We start from the raw sequence: 22,730 nt of genomic DNA on the forward strand, positions 1-22,730 counted from the left end.
AGGCTGTGTGGACTGCCTTACCCTCATCCACAGCTCTGGAGACTGATTTGAAGAAGTCAATCGGGTTCAGGAGACACAATCGTCCCATCAGAAACCCAAACTGGTTGGGGTTCAGTGTTTGAAGGTTGCCAATGTCTTTGTTTATAAGTTCCATGATAATACTTTCTATGGCCTTGCAGATCTGGCTCGTCAGACTGATGGGATGGTAGTTCCCAGGATCCAAGGTGGATCCCCCCTTGTGGACTGGGATAACTGTAGCTGTGACCCACTCAGTGGGCATGAAGCCTGAGGTGAGGCTATGATTAAACATGACACTTAGGTGAGATGCCAGTTCATTTTGTAGTTCATATAGTACACAGCCTGGGATGTTGTCTGGTCCCATGGATGCTGTATTCTTAGCTTTGGAGAGTGTGTTTTTTACCTGTGTGGCTGTGATTACTGGAATTTGGCAATCTTTCGGTATTGGGATGGGCCCTTTGGGGGGGGGGGTGAAGTTGGCACTGAATCGATCTGCCAGGATATTGACAATGTCCTTGGGATCAGTATATTTAATGCCATTCTGTTGTAGCTCAGAGCAGATCTGAGCATTGCCATTTAGATTCTTGACATAGCTATAGAATGCCTTGTGGCTGTCTTTGGAATCTTTGGCAATTTTATTCTTGTAACTAGCTTTGGAGGATTTTTTGAGGGATCTCAACTTCTTACTGAGGCTGGTAAGGGAGTTTTTTTCATCCTGGGATTTTCCTCTTTTCTGCAACAGTTGCTTCCTTCTGTTGTAAAGCTTGTTTATGACAGGGGACCACCAGATTGGCTTGCTTTTTTGGAGGAGAGCATCTTGGTTCTATTTGGGATGGCACAATTAATGCACGAGTGCATGTGCTTATACAGTCCTTTAGTGTAGGATTTGTCAGTCGAACCTTCAGTTCCCATCTGCATGGGGGTCATGAAGTTTGTCACTTTTGACTTGAGTAGCATGAGGTTGACCTTGGAGAAGTTTTTATAGATGTTTCCTTACTGGGGGGTGGGGGTGGGATGTGGATGTCAAATGTAATTAGCTTATGGTCAGATCTAATCAACAAGGGGGTGACCACTGGTTTGGAGCATTGATTTCCCATGTTGGTAATGACCAGGTCCAGGATATTGGAGCCCCAGTGGGACTATGGATTAGTTGATCCAGGGCATTAGAATTTATGAATTCCAAGAACTGTTGGGCAAAGCTGTTGGTACATGAGTAGTTTTCCCAGTTAATGGCAGGGTAGTTGAAATCGCCCAGTATTAGGGTGTTTGGTTGTATCTTAATATTTTCCAGTATGCTTAGAAAGGTGTAGTGAGAATCCTGGGACATGGGGGGGGGGTCTGTAGCAAGTTACCATTTGGATTGCAGTCTTACCTAAATTTGGATTGCAGTCTTACCTAGTGTTAGTTGCACCTGGAGAATTTCGGATGTATTGTGTTAGGCAGCTAGCCTGGAGGTGTGAATATCCTTGGTGAATATGGACACTCCTCCACCTTTAGTGATTCAGTCCTGGTTTGGTGGCTGAAAAGTGTGGTAAGAGTTGTAGTCTGGTATTGCAGGGGTGCTCTCTGTAGCCTTGAACCAGGTCTCTGTTACTGCACATATATCAATGTTCTCCATTTTTAGAAGTGCCTCGAGAGAGTGCATTTTGAGGTTTAGACTTCTAGCAGTGAGTGGCATTACCTTCAGATTTTGCATACTTGTACCTGTTACAGTGGTGGTTTTGTCCTTTGTGCCTTGCCTAAAAAATGCACTATAGGGGTGGCAAGAGCCTTAGCCAGTAACCCAGGTTCAGCAGGTGCAGACCATCACTGGCAAAGCATCATGGTTTGTCAATCATGTCATCCTAGGCAGACAGATACTGGATCCTCTTTGAATGGCACCAGAAGCTTAGCCAATTGTTGAAGTCAGTCATTTTGTCCTTATACTGTGGTATCATTCTGGGCAAAGGCAGAATGCTACTCAGGGCTAAGGTTATACCTGCCTGGGCCACATAATCTGAGAGCTCTTCCATGTCATGTAGTCCAGGGAGGTATGTCTCAAGTCATTCATTCCAGCATGGACAATGACAGAGTCATATCTGTAATTGTTGTGGAGTGACTTGAGTGCATGCATTATGTGGCAGATCCTGGCACCCGACCGGCAGCTGACTGTAATTTTTTCCTTGTTCAGCCTGGTGAGTGGGACATCAGTGTGCCTGACTATAAATTCACCTATGACTAAAGTGTTGGGTATGTTGTCTTGCATTAGGGGCTGTTGTTGGGTAGCACACTGGTGTTTTGAGCTATGTGATACTTTGGTTGTGATTGGTGTTTGTTTGCGTTTCAGCTTTGGAGGTCCTTGTTGCTTGGGCAGGTTAATGTTAAGGGCCTCTGCATATGTGTGTTTAGTGTTGCTATGTGTGGGTATTGGTGGAGAGGGTTTTGAAGGGCTATGTGTTGCTTGATGTGCAGTGTGGGTGTTATCCTTCTCCTCTTGATTATCTAGCACAATCTTGGCTGGAGAGAGCTTTGCTTCCAGTTTGGCTATGTAAGTGCATCTCTCGCAGGTTGTAGTGTTGGGTGGTAAGAGGAGAGGGTTGTCTGTGTACATGAGGCAAATTGCTGCATTGCCCCAGTATGCCCAGATTCACCAGGTGGACAGGAGAAATCACTGGAAGCTGACCCTTAGACATGGCTGGTTTGGTACTTTATTTATTTATTTTTTGTTAAGTACAAGAGCTGTTTTCCTTTACCTTGGCAAGGTCCTTTGCAGTTATAGGCTGTTTAGTGCCTATGATTAATTTCTCCTTATTAACAAGGAGAGTTGAGTGCTGTATCAGTTTAAGGCTTTCTAGTGATTTCCAGCAGGTTTTAGAGCACATGCTAGTCACAGGGACTCCAACCAAAAAGAGTCAGTAATCAATGCACTCTGCTCCTACTCTCACCAGGATCAGTATATAAGCACAGATTTCAACCTGTCACCTATAAAGCAGCTATTAAGCTTTCTGGTGATCAGTAGTCTTCAGTAAATAATGTAATTGCATTCCTTCTCTCACCAGGAGAAAAAAGAAGCACTAATCCCAAGATGACTACTGAGAGGCAGAATGTGGGCTCTCCAATAACTGGTTGTCTTGCAATAGATGCCTAAAGGTAAGATGAAGAAAATGGTTTATCTTAAGCACTGCAGAATTAAATGTGAAAGTAGTTACCTGTCTAAAAAGTTAAGTTTTAGTGGAGAGTCAGTATTTTGTAAAACAGCAAGATAGATTGAAAGGGGATGGTCACTTTTGTATTCTGGTACTATGGAATACAGTAGGATGGCCAGTAAATTTAAATAGTTGAAGGGGAGGGATTTCACAAAATGATAATTTTGTGCTTACTCACACAAGCCAGTAAAAGCAGAGAGGAAATAAGATATATGGTCAAATTAACATAAGGGACAGGCAACTAGAAAGACAGTGGTGTTTAAGAACACAACAGTAAATGGGTGGGAGAGTGGGAAAAATTATTGCTGCCTGACTCACAAGAGACAGAGCTGTGATTTCTTTTCAAGTTTTAATATGCAGTTAAAAGCAAAATACAAGTAAAACCCAAGGTAAAGAAAACAAATCACATTATTCAAAATAGAAAAAGGCAGTAAAGTAATACAAATACAACAAATAAAAAGCAAACTAACCTTTCCCTCACAGCAAAGTGTAGCAGAGTCTGGGTGAGCCTTTCTAGTAAAGCTCTGAAATGTTTTATTTTACTCCTTAAATAGAAGGTTTAGTTCCTAGCTCCACCCCCTCAGTTCACAGATGATTAACAATAACTGACCTGTTCTATCTTATGTGTGAGTCTTTAATTCACTTATTCTAATTTCTGCCTGACTCACAAGAGAGAGCTGTGGTCTCTTTTCAAGTTTTAATATGCAGTTAAAAGCAAAATACAAGTAAAACACAAGGTAAAGAAAACAAATCACAGTATTCAAAATAGAAAAAGACAATAAAGTAATAAAAATACAACAAATAAAAAGCAAACTAACCTTTCCATCACAGCAAAGTGTAGCAGAGTCTGGGTGGGCCTTTATAGTAAAGCTCTGAAATGTTTTATTTTACTCCTTAAATAGAAAGTTTAGTTCCTAGCACCACCCCCTCAGTTCACGGATGATTAACCTTAACTGACCTGTTCTATCTTATGTGTGAGTCCTTACATGATCTGTTCTAATTTCTACCTGACTCACAAGAGAGAGAGAGAGCTGTGGTCTCTTTTCAAGTATTAATAAGCAGTTAAAAGCAGAATACAAGTAAAACACAAGATAAAGAAAATAAATCACGGTATTCAAAATAGAAAAAGGCAATAACGTAATACAAAATACAACAAATAAAAAGCAAACTAACCTTTCCCTCACAGCAAAGTGTAGCAGAGTCTGGGTGAGCCTTTTTAGATATGTAGAGATATACATATAGAATACACACACACACACACACACACACACACACACATATATATATATATATATATATATATATATATATATATATATATATATATATGTATATATATATATATATATGTAGTCTATATCACATAGTCGAACTGCAATAAATTCAAATACGTAATAGTCGAACCCAGAAGTTCAAAATGCAATAACTTCGAACGCTCAGAACAGAGATTTTTTACCCAGGGAAAAAATTGCTTTTCCGATACAAACCAAACAACACATGTACACTATAAAATGTTCCTAATGTGGGGGGCTTTACACCCACACCCCCGAAAGTGGTGGGCTGTGTCACCCACACCCCCCTACTTAAATATACCAACTCCAAGATTGCACCACAATGGAGGAAATAGCAAAGCCGTGGAAATTATCCACACTCTGAACCTCCTACTGCAACAAATTTGTCCATAGGCTGTCTAAATAGGGGTGAAGGGGCACATTCTAGGGACCTCTGTTAATTATTGCCCTCATCACTTTCTCCCCAGCAGAACTGTTCTGCCTTACAACAAAGTAATAAGGCCTGCCAAGTCTTGAACCCAAGGCCCTGTAAACTACACTGTAAATACTGGCATTGGGTGATGCAGTGGGTGAGAGATTTCACAAAATATTTTGCTCTACACACATTTACATTTGCCAGGAGTAAGGTTCAAACCTCTATCTAACAATGCTTTCTGACCATTGTGTTATGTATTTGCCACATGCACCACTCACCTTCTGTGGTTTAAGGTTGCCAACAGGTACTTCTAAGGTGAATGATATCTGCAGAACTGCTAAAGTCAGGCACAGAGAAGTGTACTGGGTGTAAATGGGGCCAAAATCTTTAAGGTACAGATGTATATTTGTACACACACACTTGCCAGGAATATGATTCAACCCCTACCTATGTAGTTATTGTTACTACATTGTTCTGCATTTATCACATGTGCCACAGAGTTTACAGGTAGAAGAGTGTGCAAACATACCTCTGAGGTGAGTGCCATCAGCAGCAGTGCTAAAGGAGGGTTAAGGGAAGTGTAGTAAATGTGAATGACCTCAAAATCAGGTCTCTACAAAGACACACACACACACTCTCTTACACAAACATTTTTTACAGTTGTCAGGATCAGGATTAGAACTCCTACCTAACTAGTTTGTTACACTATAGTATTACTCATTTATTGCGAGCGCCACCGAGCTTATATGTTAGAGAGCTGTTCAAAGGTATCTTTCAAGGTGAGTGAAATCAGCAGCAGTGCTAAAGGTGGGATAAGGGAAGTGCAATAAGTGCGAATGACCACAAAAACAGGTTTCTACAAAGACACACACATTCTCTCACACAAACACACATTTCCACTGTTACCAGGACTAGGATGAGAACTCCTGCCTAGATAGTTTGGTTTTCTATAGCATTATATAGCTATTGCAAGTGCCACAGAGCTTACATGTTGAAGAGCTCTGCCAAGGTATCTTTGAAGGTGAGTGCCATCAAAAGCAGCTCTAAAGGAGGGGTAAATGAAGTGTAGTAAATGTGAATGACCACAAAATCAGGTCACATGTCTCTACAAAGACACACACACTTTGTCACACAAACCATACATTACCACAGTTGGTAGCACCAGGATTAGAACTCCTACCTAACTAGTTTGTTACACTATAGTATTACACAGTTATCACAAGTGCCACAGAGCTTACATATTAGAGAGTTGTCCCAAAGGTATACTTGAAGGTGAGTGACATCAGCAGCAGTGTTAAAGGAGGTTTAAGAGAAGTGTAGTAAGTGTGAATGGCCACAAAATCAGGTCTCTACAAAGACACACATGCTATCTCACACAAACACTCACATTTCTACAGTTGCCAGGATGGGGATTAAAACACCTACCTAACTAGTTTGCTACGCTACAGTATTACACTGTTTTTGCAAGTGCCACAGAGCTTATATGCTAAAAAAAAGCTGTCCAACGATATCTTTGAAGGTGAGTGATAGCAACAGTGCTAAATGAAGGGTAAGTGAAGTTTAGTGACTGTGAATGTCCTCAACCACATTCATCTAGAAACACACACACACACACACACACACACACACACACACACACACACACACACACACACACACACACACACACACACAAAACATTGCATTTGACAAGACTGACATTACAACTGCTACATGGATACTTATTTGTACTGTAGTGTTACACAGTTATCATAAGCATCACTGAGACTATCGGGCTGAGGGCTAACCAAAATAATTTCTACAGTGAATGATGTCAGCACATCATGTGATATAGGCCAATGGGATGTGTACTGGGTGGGAAAGACCTCATAATGGGATTCTCTATTTCACTGTCTGTCCTTCTCTTCCCCACATCACTGTGCATGTATGTTTGACATATTATATTATGTTAGCCTTAGATATGTGTGAGTATTCCTATCCAGTGTGTGTGTGTGTGTGTGTGTGTGTGTGTGTGTGTGTGTGTGTGTGTGTGTGAAGTATCAATGGTGTACAATTTACTGTGTGCGCACAGGCATCTGCGAATAACCAATATCTGTAGTCCACTGTGTTGTCAGACATGGGCTTCATTTCTCTAAGTGTAGGAGCATGCCCAGTATGACCTTCTATATTGATTGTGTGCATCCATTTGAGGGAGGATTGGACTCCAATTCAGGGTTTTGTGTGCTACAGCTACACCTAGCAAACTGTTTCTGCAGGATATCTGTAGATAGGTTGCCAATATGGAGACACAATGGGTGTAATGTACGGGGGATACTGCAACTATTACTGTCTGTGCTGCTTATGTAACATGGTTGGTTGCAGCATAGATTTTCTGACATATGTACTGTTTTACATTATGAGGTATCATGTCTTCACCTACTGACATTTATCATTCTTTGCTCATAGTTATTTACCAGCGAAATACAAAAGATGAATGAAGTTGAGACCAATATTCTGAGACATATAGATTACACATTCTGGCAGACTCCTGCCATTGTGGAGGGGTAGCTATGGACAATAGACTGCTGGTTCTGTGTAAACGATCCAGCACCTTGTTAGTGTGCTGGCTGGGGATCCCCTCCTTGTGCTTTTCTCAACTTCATGGAATGGCTGTATCCTGCTGGGGCCATACCTCTCAGCTGTACAGATATACCCAGGTTATTCAGAGGCAGGACTCATATATCTGGTCAGTTTACATTTAAATTGTGGTTTACAAGCAGTTTTGTGGCTATTCATTCATGGGCTTGCAGTCAGGGGGGTAGTATGGGTGAACATTAGCGTTTCAGACTTCAAACACTTCATGACAACCATGCTTCTTCACCCCCTCTGTTATTCTCTCCTCTTTCTAACATTATGTAAGCAATATCTCAGAGGTATCCCTATAGTTGAACCTTTATCCCAGTAGTATTGATGGCCTGGTCCACAGTCCTTGCAGTAGGACATGGGGAGGCAAGCTACTGGCATTTGTCAACATGGCCTTGCATTTGTTTTCTGTTTACTGTGTTAGGTTGTTAGATAGGACCCCCTTACATTCCATACATTGTCACTATGGGTGAAGCATGGGCCTTTGCCAGAGGACTGTAGGCCATTTGAGAGTGCTGCAGGCCATCTGCAGCAGGCCAGTGCATTCTGTCAGTCATACGTTCCCATATGTATATCTCTACATATATTACATATTAATGTTTGCAGGTATTCCTGTCAATCCTTCCTGTTCATACTGATCCACGGGTCTGGATGTGGTCGGGTTGCTGCTTACAGCTAGGGACACGCCTGCATTAGATACCTATTCAGCATGCAGCATCATGTATATATTCCTATACAGAGATGGGTTCATGCTGTACTTATTCCCTACAGCAAGGATATGCCCTGGGATAAACCTGTGGCTGATGGTGGGGTGAGCTGGGTGCATGTGTGATATGGAAGCTACGTTCACCTGACTCACAAATATACCTGAGACATTCCCCTTATGCTGGCTTGTGTGTGGACATGGACCACCTGTCTTCACTTTATAACTGTGCCTTTTGTGGTCTGCCAGTGATTGGCCAGACTACCAGTATTCCATACTAGAGTGACAACTAATGTGATGCTAATCTCTGTGTATAATTCCAAACTTGTGTGCAGTTGACAGTTATTTTATATGCACTCTGTGTAGGTTACTTCTACCCGTGTACTGTTTTTATGTATGGGCTCCCATTCATGGCATGTCCAGCTTTCCGACGGTGACAGATATTGACATCTGGAGAGTGAGTATGTACAACTGCTAACATGGGTGTAGTTGAGAAGCATTGTGGTTGGCACTGCAGTTTTTGGAACATGGCCCTGTCATCCACTGTACTGTACCTAGTTCACTGAGACACGACCATCCAGGCCCACATGCTGATCACTTCCAGGTGATATTAAACACACAACAGACTTACCACACTTACCCCTGCATACTGTACACATGCAACAATGTAGATTGGGACAGCTCTGGCAGTCTGTGCTCCAGTGATATTACTCCACAGGCTTACTTGTTACTGCATTTCTACATGGGATTGTGGGGGGGTGCACACCTCCAGACTTTAAACATTTGCAATGACTGTACTGGTTTCTAGGGTACTCTGTTGGCTTCAATTTCATATTGTATTGTGACCTATCATGCAGAAAGGAGGCATATCAGTAGAGTACACATGTTAGATCTTAATGGCATAAATTTCAGTTTCAGACTTCTTACCCTTCAGAACTAAAATGCAACTGCCAGACATGTTGTAGTATGTCTGTGTAGCTCTGATGGGGGGATGTTCACCATTGCCATCATTTGGGAGCCTTAACCCGGCCTTTCTTTATGGTTATCTACACCTGTCCTGCTGGCTTAGGTGAGTGATAGGTATGTGACCCTCACTGACATCCGTGTGTGTGACATATTGACACCCACAGTTATTTGGGCCATCACATGTACTGTGGTGGGGGTTGTCACCTTGTATAGTGCTACCTAGTATGTTTACACAAGTATTTGTTATGGATTTCCTGATGTCCCATATAGCTGTCTGCTGCTATCCCATTCAGCCACCAAATTTCCTTGCTTGCTTGCATCCATATCATACATACAAGTATGAGAACATACTACTCCATTCAGTAATTGATAGGAAGGGTGACTTACCTTGTTGCTGGGCCAGTATTGAGGACAGTGCTGGAGGGCTGACTATGTTGGATGCACATAGTATACTCCCTGTACATGATAAAGCTCAGATAGTGTCATGTTTGGCATCCCTTTTACTGTATGCATGAGTCGGAGAGAGGTATCAGTCCCTGGGTCTCTACAGTGTCAGTGTGTGTGCTATGTGTTGCCTCTTTGCCAAGGCATGGGCATACTGGGCACAACTCCTTCTGCTTACAGGGACAGGCTCAGGATGTTCCTCCTTCAAGTCCTTCTGTGCCTGTGCTGGGCTTGGCAGTGGTGAGTGGCTGTGTGGCCCTGCCTTGTGCTGTTCCTGCTGCAGCTGTTTCCACAGGATCATATTTTGTAGCATGGCACATACAATGAACATTTGTGTACATGTAGCTGGAGATTACTGCAAGGCTCCACCTAATATGTCAAGGCAGCAGAACCGTGACTTGTGTGTGTGCCTCATTATGGTGTTCTTGTTTGAGTGTGTGTTCATTTTTGATGGGTGTCATCAGCCACGGCTCCAGTGCATAGCCAGCTTCCCCCACTAGATGGCCATATGGGATGCCCCCCCCCTCCCTCCTCCCGGCAAATGCCTGATACAGCTATGAGCAATGCCAGATGTGGGAGTTGTGATGGCTTCCAGCACACACATTCATGATAATGCCCTGGGCATCGCACATGACCTGGCAGTTGATGGAGGGGAAGCCCCTTACAGTTTATGTAGACCCGAACACGCTCACTGGGTGGTGCTTTGATGTGGATGTGCATGCAGTCTATAGCACCAACTACCTCAGGGCATTCTGCTATGTGGTGGAAGAGATGCATACGTCTGGTCAACGCCTCATAGGTGGTGGGGAAATATATGTGCTCATTGGCAGGTGGTGTCATGGCATCCAGGAACTGGTGGAGTGCCCTGGATGCTGATGCCTGTGAGACCCCCATGATATCCCCAGTTGGTCTTTGGAAGGTACCTGTGGCTAATATTCTTAAGACTACACATACCTTGGTATCCACTGGGATTGGTTTCCCTCTTACTTCTGTGTGTGAGGCATGGCTGGCACAGCTCAACAATTTGCTGTAGAATGTCCCTGTCCACCCTATAGCACTATACTATCTCCAGCTCATGTAGGCCCTGGTAGGTTACCCTGGGTCTGTACACTCTTCTCCTCCTCCTCACTGTGGGTCAGTTGTCAGCATCCTCCTCCTCACCACCCACACATATTGATGGAGTAAAGCAAGAGCAGCCTATAACATTTTCAGTTAGTTTTGCCAGTTAAAAATCCCCCGTCTGTGAACACCGATGGTGTAGAGTTGTGGGGAAAACCAGTCTGTAGGGTGTTTGCATAATTTATAGTAGCGTGCTGGGCTGCTGCATGTGTAATTGGCTGATTCTGTTACATTCCACCTGCCAGCTATGCTAGTTCTCCTTGATTGCCTTCCTACTGCTGTTTCCTCTTCCCAGTTTCTCCCTATTTAAGCCCCAAGGAGCGCCACACATACCTAGTGCTAAAATGTAAACAGTGCTGCCGTTTTGTCTTTTTTTTTTTAAATCCCGGTGCACAGACTGCATACCCGTTTAGGCTATGTACACACTGCTCAGGCACATCTGACACACCCCCTTCCTTAGCTGTGCTTAGCTATGGGCAAACACAGGCCACAGAGCTCCAATGAGCTTACAGCAAGCATGACACACCCCCTTATGAAGTCATTCTGCTCTTACACTTGCAATGTTGTATTGCTGCACCTACACGGTTAGGTACAAGCTGACACTTTGAAGAAATCTGTGATTCAGTATAACTCCCCTCATTTGCGTACCCCAGTGTGTTGGTCATTAGTTACTGCACTAACACAGACCCTTTCCCCTTGACAACCAGTGCTCCCTGGTATTGTTTACATTCTGCATGCCACTGACTATAATGGCAACATGCAGAATTAACTTAAAATTGACTTTTCTCATTTTTTTTATTTTTTTATTTTTGGCACGATCCCATTTGCACGCTTCTGCCCTATGCTTAAACGGCCGAGATCAGCCCCCAAAATAAGTTTAATTTTAATAGTAATTAATCAAGTTTCGGTGCCAATGGCCTTATAGTTGGCCATTGGCATGTCTAATGTACATAATACATGCTTTTCCAAGAGCTGTCATGCCTCCTTTTTGTCAGTTGCAGAAATCTACTCAGTTATTTTCTGAATACATTTCTGCACTGACACTGTTCTAGTACACAGACTTGGTAGGTTAGTGGATCACAAAATTACTTCATTTGCATAGTTTTCACCAGCAGATGAGGTGATTTGCATATTTGTCGGTTTTCCATGCTAGAACAGTGTAGGACTGCTCGTGCATGTGAAAACGGCAATATCCTGAATCGCTCGGTGGCCATTTTCCATGCAGAAGCTCCTACATTGTTCCTGCACAGAAAATATCCATTCACGAATCCGGGGGAAAACTAGCATGGAGAACTGTTTCCTGTTAATTGTTTGCAATGTGGCTTTGATTACCTTGACTACAGGAGCAAACGGCTTTTACATTCACCACTCTTTGTTATACACCTGCTAAGGGTGTGTCAAGGAGAAGAGATTTAAAAAAGTGCCACAAATACATTGACTGACACAGGTGTACAACTGTGCTAATCTTCAATGCTTGCTTAAATGGCCAGTGTTACTGACCATCAGTAGGAAAGGTTGTTCATATTAAAGGGAGTGCTATAGCCATTATTAAAGATAACATAAGGCATGAAAACAGAAATAAAGTTGGTATTATGAAAGAATAGATAATCAGATGATGCACCAGACAAAAAGAAAGGGATACACCTGCATTAACTGCAGTAGGTGTTTAACAGTGTGTGGCTACATGCCAATGCTAACTGCTGGCAATATCCCAGTCATGCAGACATTCACAGTCAAATGTGGAATGACAACTTTCATAACTTGTTTCTGTTGCACTTTTAATGTGACGATACAATGTAACATTATTATTTCAACTAAACTTTATTTCACCTTGATAATATATGCCTTTGTCCAAGTCTAGGAAGTAAGGTGAAATACACTTGTTTGAGGGTTCAAATCCATACATCTCCCTATTGCAATATAACACATTTGATCCAACATGTATCTACAAAATCCTGATCTGAAGAAGTGACTAGTTAGGTTATGAAAGCACCAATCCTGGTTGAATTTTGCTTTGATTTTGTTTGTATTAAAGTTTATTTTAGTTATTTTATGGCCATTGTTGACTGGTTACATTTTTTATTTGAACTTGTTCTCTGTTACGGTATCCAGTGCTATCTGTTTGTTCAGGCTGCCTCTGGAGGAACATTATCTACAATGCTTTATGTATCTTTTCTTGCATCATTTGCATACCACTTGCTGCATGAAAGTAACTTTTGCAGTTTAAGGAAAAAGTGAAAAATGTTGTTAATATGGCCATAGGTTCCGCAAACTAGCCAGGTAGCATTGTGCACCTGTCAGCACTCAGGGAAAAAAATGCACCTGACAGGTAACTTTTTGTATGACACAAGGTATAAGTGCAGTCAGCGTATAGATGATGGATATCTGATGCATGGCTCAAATTCACTTTCATGATATTTTTAGTATGAATACATATTTACTCACATTTTGTGATACCATTGTGCTGTGCTTTGAAAATCAACTGTTGTCACTATTGCTAATAACGTGATTGTTAGTCTGTCCACTGTAACATTGTATGTCACTAACTACAGTTCTGCTAATGTGTACTACAAGGTACATGTTTGATGTTGCATGGAGATGTGAGAAGGAAGAATTGTTCACTTGAATGCACTTCTTGCACTGGTCATTGCTACATATACCCACGCATTGCATGTCATTCACTATCTGTAATTTCCATAACATATATCACCCTGCAAAGTCTTTTCTGTTTGCATTCCACTTGACATTTTGCAAACATGGTTCACAACATAAAAATGTACTTTAGGCTGCCTTAAGCAGCTAAAAAAATACCTGGCAGCATTGCAGGTCCAGCAGCACCGTGGATAATAATCAGTTTAAAAAATACAGTTGTCAGGTAACTTTCTCTGTAGCACAAGGTATAACTGAGGTGACTAGACAGAAATGAGGTACAGAAAATGTTGTTTGAATTCTGTTTATAGAACACCTCGCCATAATTGACAATATTTACTTTTCAATTGTCATCCATTTTAATGGTCATTTGTATTCCACTTGGCATTGTACAAACATTTTAGTTTAGTCTGCCTTAGGTAGTCATAACTTTCCTGACATCGTTGAGCACCCCCCCCCCCAACAGGGAGAATATTTACTACAGTAAATGTACCTCACAGATGTCAAATTCTATGCTACAAGGTGTAACTGAAGTGAATCAAGAGAAATAAGGCATGTAAAGCACTGTTTGAATACTGCGTAGAGATCACAATACAAATTATCACATTCTTTATTTGCTTTTATTTTAAGGTGTATTTCCCCTTCACTTGGCAGCGCACAAACAGGGTGCACTAGCTAATGAAAAAAGTGAAAAAAAATTAGCTCAGGTTACCTTAGGTAGCTCACACCTGCCTGGTGTCAATATGTGGGGGAAGTACTTATTTAAGTAAATGCACCTTGCAGATATCAAATTATGTGCTATAAGGTGTAACTGAAGTGAATCATGAGAAATAAGGCACAAGAAACATTGCCCTAATGCACTTTATGAAGCACCTTGGCATCATCTGCAATATTTACTTCTCTATTTTTCCCCACTTTAAGTTACATTTTCTCTCCACTTTGCAGTGCACAAACATGGTTCACTACCTAAAGAAAAAAGTGAAAATATTGTGTGCACCACAGAAAAGCAGTAAAATTCAGAACCACACCAAGAACCAGACAGTAAATTTGAATGATTTAATAAAAAACAGTTCACAAAATCCAACTTGAATGTAAATACATCACATACCTCTAGCACCTTGGCTATACAAAGCCTTTTCAGAGTACATTCTACAGCATAAAAACATACCGAATTTATAGTATAAATTCAACACCTAACACTCAATTATTCAATTAACATAGTTAAAATTTTAAAGGTGCGTCACAAAAATCATTTCCAGTTACATTCCCTATTCAAACCATCAGGACTCAGTGTATTATATTTTAAAATAAAAACATACTTTTTTTTTTTATTAAATTATGCTTAATTCCCTCAGGAGTCAAAAATTACTTTTATGCTGTTCTAGCACTGTGGCTTCCAACCCCATAGGATCTCCATTATGACACTTAAAAAAATGCTCTGCTACTGGGCTGGATTCTTTATTTTTTCTTATATCCCTAATATGGTCATTAAGTCTTGCCCCAAAACTTCTTTTACTCTCACTGATATAGGCTAAACCACACGGGGACTTTAGCCCATGTATAATTTCTTCACTATTACAAGTATATCTTCCCTGTTCAAAAAACTTTTTTTATTAATAGTTGTGAATGTTCTAACCACATATTGACAAACTGCACATTCCCCACATGTGAATGTTCCTTTTATAGGTGTAATATTATCATTCATGGTTATGGGTCTATTAAAGACCCCATGTACCAACACGTCTTTGATACTATGCCCTTTCTTATTAGAAAATGTTTAACCTTACATCCTTAAACAGGGCTTCCTTTTTCTTCAAAATATCCCAACAATATTTGACTATACTCTCCAATTTTTTTTGAAAATGGAGTAAATCTTGAAACAGTATATATTGACTCTCCCTCGTTATTCCTTTTAAATCCTGTATACTTATTACATGTTGTAGAATCATTTTCATAGTTTCATAGTTTAGTACTAGGCTATCTGCCCTGGGGCATTTATAAGCCTAGCCATAGTGATGTGGCTTTCGCCACCCCATGTAATGGTACAAAAGTGTACAGAATAGATTTAGAATACTGTGCCTCTGTCTAGTAGTGACACAGAGATGACTCCCGGGGTAAACCTACGATCTCCCATCCACTCATCAAGATTTCTCTTGAAGAGAGTCAGTGAGGGGCTCTGCCTAACATGAACTGGGATTCTGTTCCAGAGTATGGGAAGCCTCTGAGTTATGAATCTGTCCCTCCAGCATGTTCTATTCATGTTTGTACTGAGGTTTAAATCTTTAGCTCTCATGGTTCTGATGGATTTGGATTTGTTGAGGTGGAGCATGTCCATCAATTCCTGATTGGACATGGCCTTGTACGTCAGGCACAGGTCACCTCTGAGTAGGCGGTATGCTACTGAATTTTGTCCCTTATTTAATACTATTTTTATTCCCTCTTACACATTTTGCTTCTGGTAACCCCTATTCAAAAACATATCAGCTATTTTTTCTAATCTCTTTAATACTTTCTGTTCATTACTACTCAGCCTCTTAATCCCCAGGAATTCACCATAAGTTATAGAGGCAATAGTATGGGGGGGGGGTGACAGCTGGAACCTTGCAACATATGTTCCTGTTGCTCAAACTTCCTAAATATTTGGTAGTTATTCCTGTTCTTTCTTTCCCTTCCACAGTGAGATCCAAAAAATGTGCCCTTACCCCTTTCTGCATCCCATCAAACTTAAGATCAAATGTATTCCTTTCTAACTCTTCCTTGAAGCTATTTATTTCAATACCCCCTTGACAGACAAAACACAAATCATCTATAAACCTGTGGTATTCTACTACATTCTCCCTATAAAAACTGCTTCTATACATATATGTATTTTCAAAGAAACCCATAAAAAGATTGGCATACACGAGGGCAAAAGCTGCCCCCATGGCTGTACCCTGCAGTTGTCGGTACAACTTCCATTCAAACTCAAAGGTATTATTTTCTAAACAGAATAAAGTTGCTCTTTAATATATTCTGTCCTCAGACTATTGCCTAGGGAATATTCCAAGGTCTCCATTTCAAATCTATGCTTAATGTCAGTGTACAAACTAACTACATCTAGAAGTATAAAATACATGCCATTTTGCCATTGTATAGAACTCAGCCTATCCACAAAGTCGTAAGAATCTGTTATAAATGATTCAAGTTTCATGGCTTCCTCCACAAACAAACCATGCAAAAAACAGTCCATATTAAAGGTAAAATAACCACAAGCAGAAACAATAGGTCTCCACGGAGGATCCATTACATTTTTGTGTACTTTAGGTACACAGTGCTAGAACAGCATAACAGTAATTTTTTTAACTCCTGAGATAATTAAGTATAATTTAAGAAAAAAAAGAGTCTGTTTTTATTTTAAAATATAATACTTTGAGTCATATTGGTTTGAATAGGGAATGTAACTGCAAATGTTTTTGTGATGCACCTTTAAAATTTTAACTGTTAATTGAATAATTGAGTGTTAGGTGTTGAATTTATACTATAAATTGGGTATGTTTTTGTGCTGTAGAATGTACTCTGAAAGGACTTTGTATAGCCGAGGTGCTAGAGGTGTGTGATTTATTTACATTCAAGTTGGATTTTGTGAACTGTTTTTTATTAAATCTTTCAAATTTACTGTCTGGTTCTTGGTGTGGTTCTGAAAGTGAAAAAATTAGTTTAGGCTGCCTTAAGTAGCTCAACCAAGCCTGGCAACAATGTGCTGTCTTTAGCATCCTTAACCTCTCAACTGTCCAGATTTTTTGCAGACTGTCACATTTTTGCCCCATATTTTTGGTCTGTTCTTCACAAAATTTGCATTTTTTTTGACAAATCATTTAGGATCAAATTCATTACATAACGGCATACTTTTGAGTTTCAAACTTCATATCCTTCAGGAAATGAATGTAAACACAAACCCTGTTATTCTCACAACTTTTTTTAAATTCTTAAGACCGATATTTAAAAATCGTTCCTATTTTTGGGCTTTTGCTCCCCCATTATTTTAGGCTTTTTCCCAGATTTCTTGCACTAGCAGATTGAGAGGTATGCTCTGAATGGTACTGAGAGTAGAAATTCTACGTCACTGTGCTGTGTCTGTGGTGTAACATGCAAGAGTAATGCATTTTGATGAATAATACAGGTTCAAGCATCTGAATCTAACTACAAGATATTTTTAAAAAGGATTTAAGAAAAACATTTCTCAGAAATGTTTTAATAGACTGTAACAGTAAAGAAATGTGATCATGTTAAATCTCTTTCTTGTAAACAGTTTAAAGCCTTGCACAATGAAAACGTGCTTTATTGCATACATGAGTGATGTTTTATATATATCTATATCTATATATATATATATATATATATATATATATATATATATATATATATATACACAAAATAATACATAGCCACCACCCTTGACATGCCAATGAATATATTTCATATAAAAATCACTTGCATGTATGATGAGAAAAATACTTTTGTAGTAATCATCATGACTGGACATCCCAATTATGTGTTTAGACCTCTTATGTCTTCTAAAGTGTGCATGTAAGATTAAATGATCTGCATTAATCATCAAATTCAGTTGCATCCATGGGAACCATAACTACTTGCAGTAAGGATGACCTTTACATAGGAATGCATTCCAAGACAGGATTACAGCCATACACATATTACCCTGTCTGTCGCAATTCATTCCAATAGCAGTAGATATCCAATTTCCATGGTGTAAAGCCAGCTGTCCTGTGACAATGTCAGCTAATATATTACATTGCAATTTTTGCTTCCTTTATCTCATGGACTCAATTCCCAGCTGCTAATATTGGTATTATGTCAGAATTCAGCCATCCTTTACCTTCCAAAGTGCAGCAGTCAAAGGCCATTTCAGTAAGCATGCCATTGTTGAACACCGGAACTTGTGATAATGGGTGGAGCATCACACGTGGCACGAGTCAATGCCATGTTTCACACCTTTACTGTTATCTGCTGTAAGTAGTGCCAATGTGTCTGCCAAGGGGTCCATCTACTTTCATTCGTGCAAATGCAGTTGTCAAGGCTGTGTATGTTTGTGCAATGCCAGTAACATGCAAGATCTGAATTAGGCACCAATTCAAACATATTCTGTAAGCTTGATGTCTACAAACATGGCTGCTAATGGAGAGAGTGTTGCTAAATTTAGAGCAGAAAGGAGGTGTTGAGGAGTCCCGATATTTTTGACACTCCTTGTGAAGTGCTACAGCTGTAGGCTGTAGTATGGAGATTATACCGGATCTCAATATAAGGCTGAGTCTTGGAATAGTTGTCATCACCATAGTGACCTTAAAAAGTGCAGTCAGTACTGCCTGAGCAATGGGAGGCTGAATTTAGGACTGGGAAACCTCCCACTAATTGTGTAAGTATTCTGATCCATCGATTCTATATGGTATGACAGTAATTATCGAGTCAGCCAGTGCAGTTACCCATTATAATTTCAAATATATTTGTCTTCTTTTTGCTATCTACAACTTAAGAGGAGATTGTTGCAAACCATGAGGCATACCAGCAGAGATTAACTCACCTCAGGGAGGCAAAGGGAAGTTTGAATAAAGTAAAAAATACATCCATAATATTATTTTCATTCCCCCAAGAACTAACATCTTGAGCAGGGATACCTCACCATACACTCATCAGGGTGGTGCAGTGGTGCAGTGAGCAGGAATACCTCACCATTCACTCACCATACTCTCATCAGGGTGGTGCAGTGGTGCATTGAGCAGACATACCTCACCATTCACTCACCATACATTCATCAGCGTGGTGCAGTGGTGCATTGAGCAGGCATACCTCACCATTCACTCACCATACACTCATCAGCATGGTGCAGTGGTGCATTGAGCAGGCATACCTCACCATTCACTCACCATATACTCATCAGCGTGGTGCAGTGGTGCATTGAGCAGGCATACCTCACCATTCACTCACCATATACTCATCAGCGTGGTGCAGTGGTGCATTGAGCAGGCATACCTCACCATTCACTCACCATATACTCATCAGGGTGGTGCAGTGGTGCATTGATCAGGCATACCTCACCATTCACTCACCATACACTCATCAGGGTGGTGCAGTGGTGCATTGAGCAGGCATACCTCAACATTCACTCACCATATACTCATCAGCGTGGTGCAGTGGTGCATTGAGCAGGCATACCTCACCATTCACTCACCATATACTCATCAGGGTGGTGGAGTGGTGCATTGAGCAGGCATACCTCACCATTCACTCACCATACACTCATCAGCGTGGTGCAGTGGTGCATTGAGCAGGCATACCTCACCATTCACTCACCATATACTCATCAGGGTGGTGCAGTGGTGCATTGAGCAGGCATACCTCACCATTCACTCACCATACACTCATCAGCGTGGTGCAGTGGTGCATTGAGCAGGCATACCTCACCATTCAATCACCATATACTCATCAGGGTGGTGCAGTGGTGCATTGAGCAGGCATACCTCACCATTCACTCACCGTACACTCATCAGGGTGGTGCAGTGGTGCATTGAGCAGGCATACCTCACCATTCACTCACCATACACTCATCAGGGTGGTGCAGTGGTGCATTGAGCAGGAATACCTCACTATTCATTCACCATACACTCATCAGGGTGGTGCAGTGGTGCATTGAGCAGGCATACCTCACCATTCACTCACCATACACTCATCAGGGTGGTGCATTGAGCAGGCATACCTCACCATTCACTCACCATACACTCATCAGGGTGGTGCAGTGGTGCATTGAGCAGGCATACCTCACCATTCACTCACCATACACTCATCGGGGTGGTGCAGTGGTGCATTGAGCAGGCATACCTCACCATTCACTCACCATACACTCATCAATGTGGTGCAGTGGTGCATTGAGCAGGCATATCTCACCATTCACTCACCATACACTCATCAGTGTGGTGCAGTGGTGCAGTGAGCAGGCATACCTCACCATTCACTCACCATACACTCGTCAGGGTGGTACAGTGGTGCATTAAGCAGGCATACCTCACCATTCACTCAACATATACACATCAGGGTGGTACAGTGGTGCATTGAGCAGGCATACCTCACCATTCACTCACCATACACTCATCAGGGTGGTGCGGTGGTGCATTGAGCAGGAATACCTCACCATTCACTCACCATACACTCATCAGGGTGGTGCGGTGGTGCATTGAGCATGCATACCTCACCATTCACTCACCATACACTCATCAGGGTGGTGCGGTGGTGCATTGAGCAGGCATACCTCACCATTCACTCACCATACACTCATCAGGGTGGTGCAGTGGTGCATTGAGCAAGCATACCTCACCATACACTCATCAGGGTGGTGCACTGGTGCATTGACCAGGAATATCTCACCATTCACTCACCATACACTCATCAGGGTGGTGCAATGGTACATTGAGCAGGCATACCTCACCATTCACTCACCATAAACTCATCAGGGTGGTGCAGTGGTGCATTGAGCAGGCATACCTCACCATTCACTCACCATACACTTATCAGGGTGGTGCAGTGGTGCATTAAGCAGGCATACCTCACCATTCACTCGCCATACACTCATCAGGGTGGTGCAGTGGTGCATTGAGCAGGCATACCTCACCATTCACTCACCATAAACTCATCAGGGTGGTGCAGTGTTGCATTGAGCAGGCATACCTCACCATTCACTCACCATACACTCATCAGGGTGGTGCAGTGGTGCATTGAGCAGGCATACCTCGCCATTCACTCACCATACACTCATCAGGGTGGTGCAGTGGTGCATTGAGCAGGTATACCTCACCATTCACTCACCATACACTCATCTGGGTGGTGCAGTGGTGCAGAGGTTAACATTGCCACCTCACAGCAAGAGGTTTTCTGGTTCAGTTCTTGACTGGGGTGCCTTCTGTGTGGAATCTGCATTTCCTACCTGCATTTGCATTCCTCTGGGTACCCTTGTTTTCTCCCACATTTCAAAGACGTGTCTGGAGTGTTTCTCCCCCAGTCCTCTGCTGAAAATGAAGTCTGTTCTAGTCAAACTTTCCCAGTCAACAAATGTTAAACAAAAACTTCATCTCAAGCAATCATGCCTTCTCCAATAAGTGCTGTTGCTTGGATTAGGCAATTAGAATACCAGCTTTACTCTGAGTGGGTTCAGAAATTGTTTAAGTTGATAATTATGTATAAGAACAGCAGTCCGTTATGAAGAATTACATTATGGTAAATTGTAAGTATTAATTTAGAATCCAGAATTCCAATCCATCACAAAGAAGTAAAGATAGCTTTTGCTTATATCAGAGCACTGATATTTGTTTATTTAAAACACATAAATATCTTTCCATCATATATGGATGTTGCAAAGGTGTACAATAGTAAAAGATCATATTTGTTTATGTATTGCCAAATAAAAGTTTGATTATAGTATACAGTACTGTTACATGACATGTAGCTAACTATATCTTATTTTTTGTCTCCCCCTAACCTTGTGTCTTTTTTGGGGTCATTATAATTTACTAACAATCTTCTGTTTGCATAACTTGCTGATAAAAACTAATCATCAACAGCACAGAGAGGTACACTGACCACTGTGGCTTGGCTTTCCATATCTCCACAGATGACAGCACAGGCACCCAGCATTTTGAGGTCGTAACCTATCAGTGTTGCCTCCACAACACCTGCCCTACCTGCTCCAAGTACATCAGGTAGCTCTGCCTTGACTGCTAGTGCAGTGGTGCCCTCCAGGAGCAGAACCAGTGGAGGTGGTGATTTTGTCACCCAGCAGGAGCTGATAGGATTGGTAGAGGATATAGTGGAGAGAGACCTCAGTGCACATATTGCCAGGGTTGAACAGGTCCTGCATCACATTGCAAAGATAATGCCATATCTGGTTCTGATCCAGGGAGCTGCTGCAGAAGACAGTGATGACAGATCTGAGAGTGAGGACCAGTTTCTCAATGGTCTCATGCTGGATGTAGGTACGCCTCTGATGTCCCCTACCTATCCCCAGTCATGGTGTCCCCAACCTTCCCTGTCTGTCTTGTATATCCTGTATGTCTTCATTTGCTTCCTAACCAACCCTACCTCCCTGACCGTCTCATTCCCAAGCAGCTTTCCGAACATTCCTCTCTCACCCCCTTAAAAAAAAATTACACCCCATACATAGGTGTCCACTTTTCCTATGTGTCATTTTGACACTATTAACTTGGTCCATTTCGTCATACAACATTATTCCATTGTTGTCACCCATCACTGGTGGGGTAACTCTGCAAAGTCATGAA

Source organism: Protopterus annectens, chromosome 15.part0, assembly GCF_019279795.1.
Source record: "Protopterus annectens isolate FY-2018-M chromosome 15.part0, PAN1.0, whole genome shotgun sequence".
Lineage (NCBI taxonomy): Eukaryota > Metazoa > Chordata > Ceratodontiformes > Protopteridae > Protopterus > Protopterus annectens.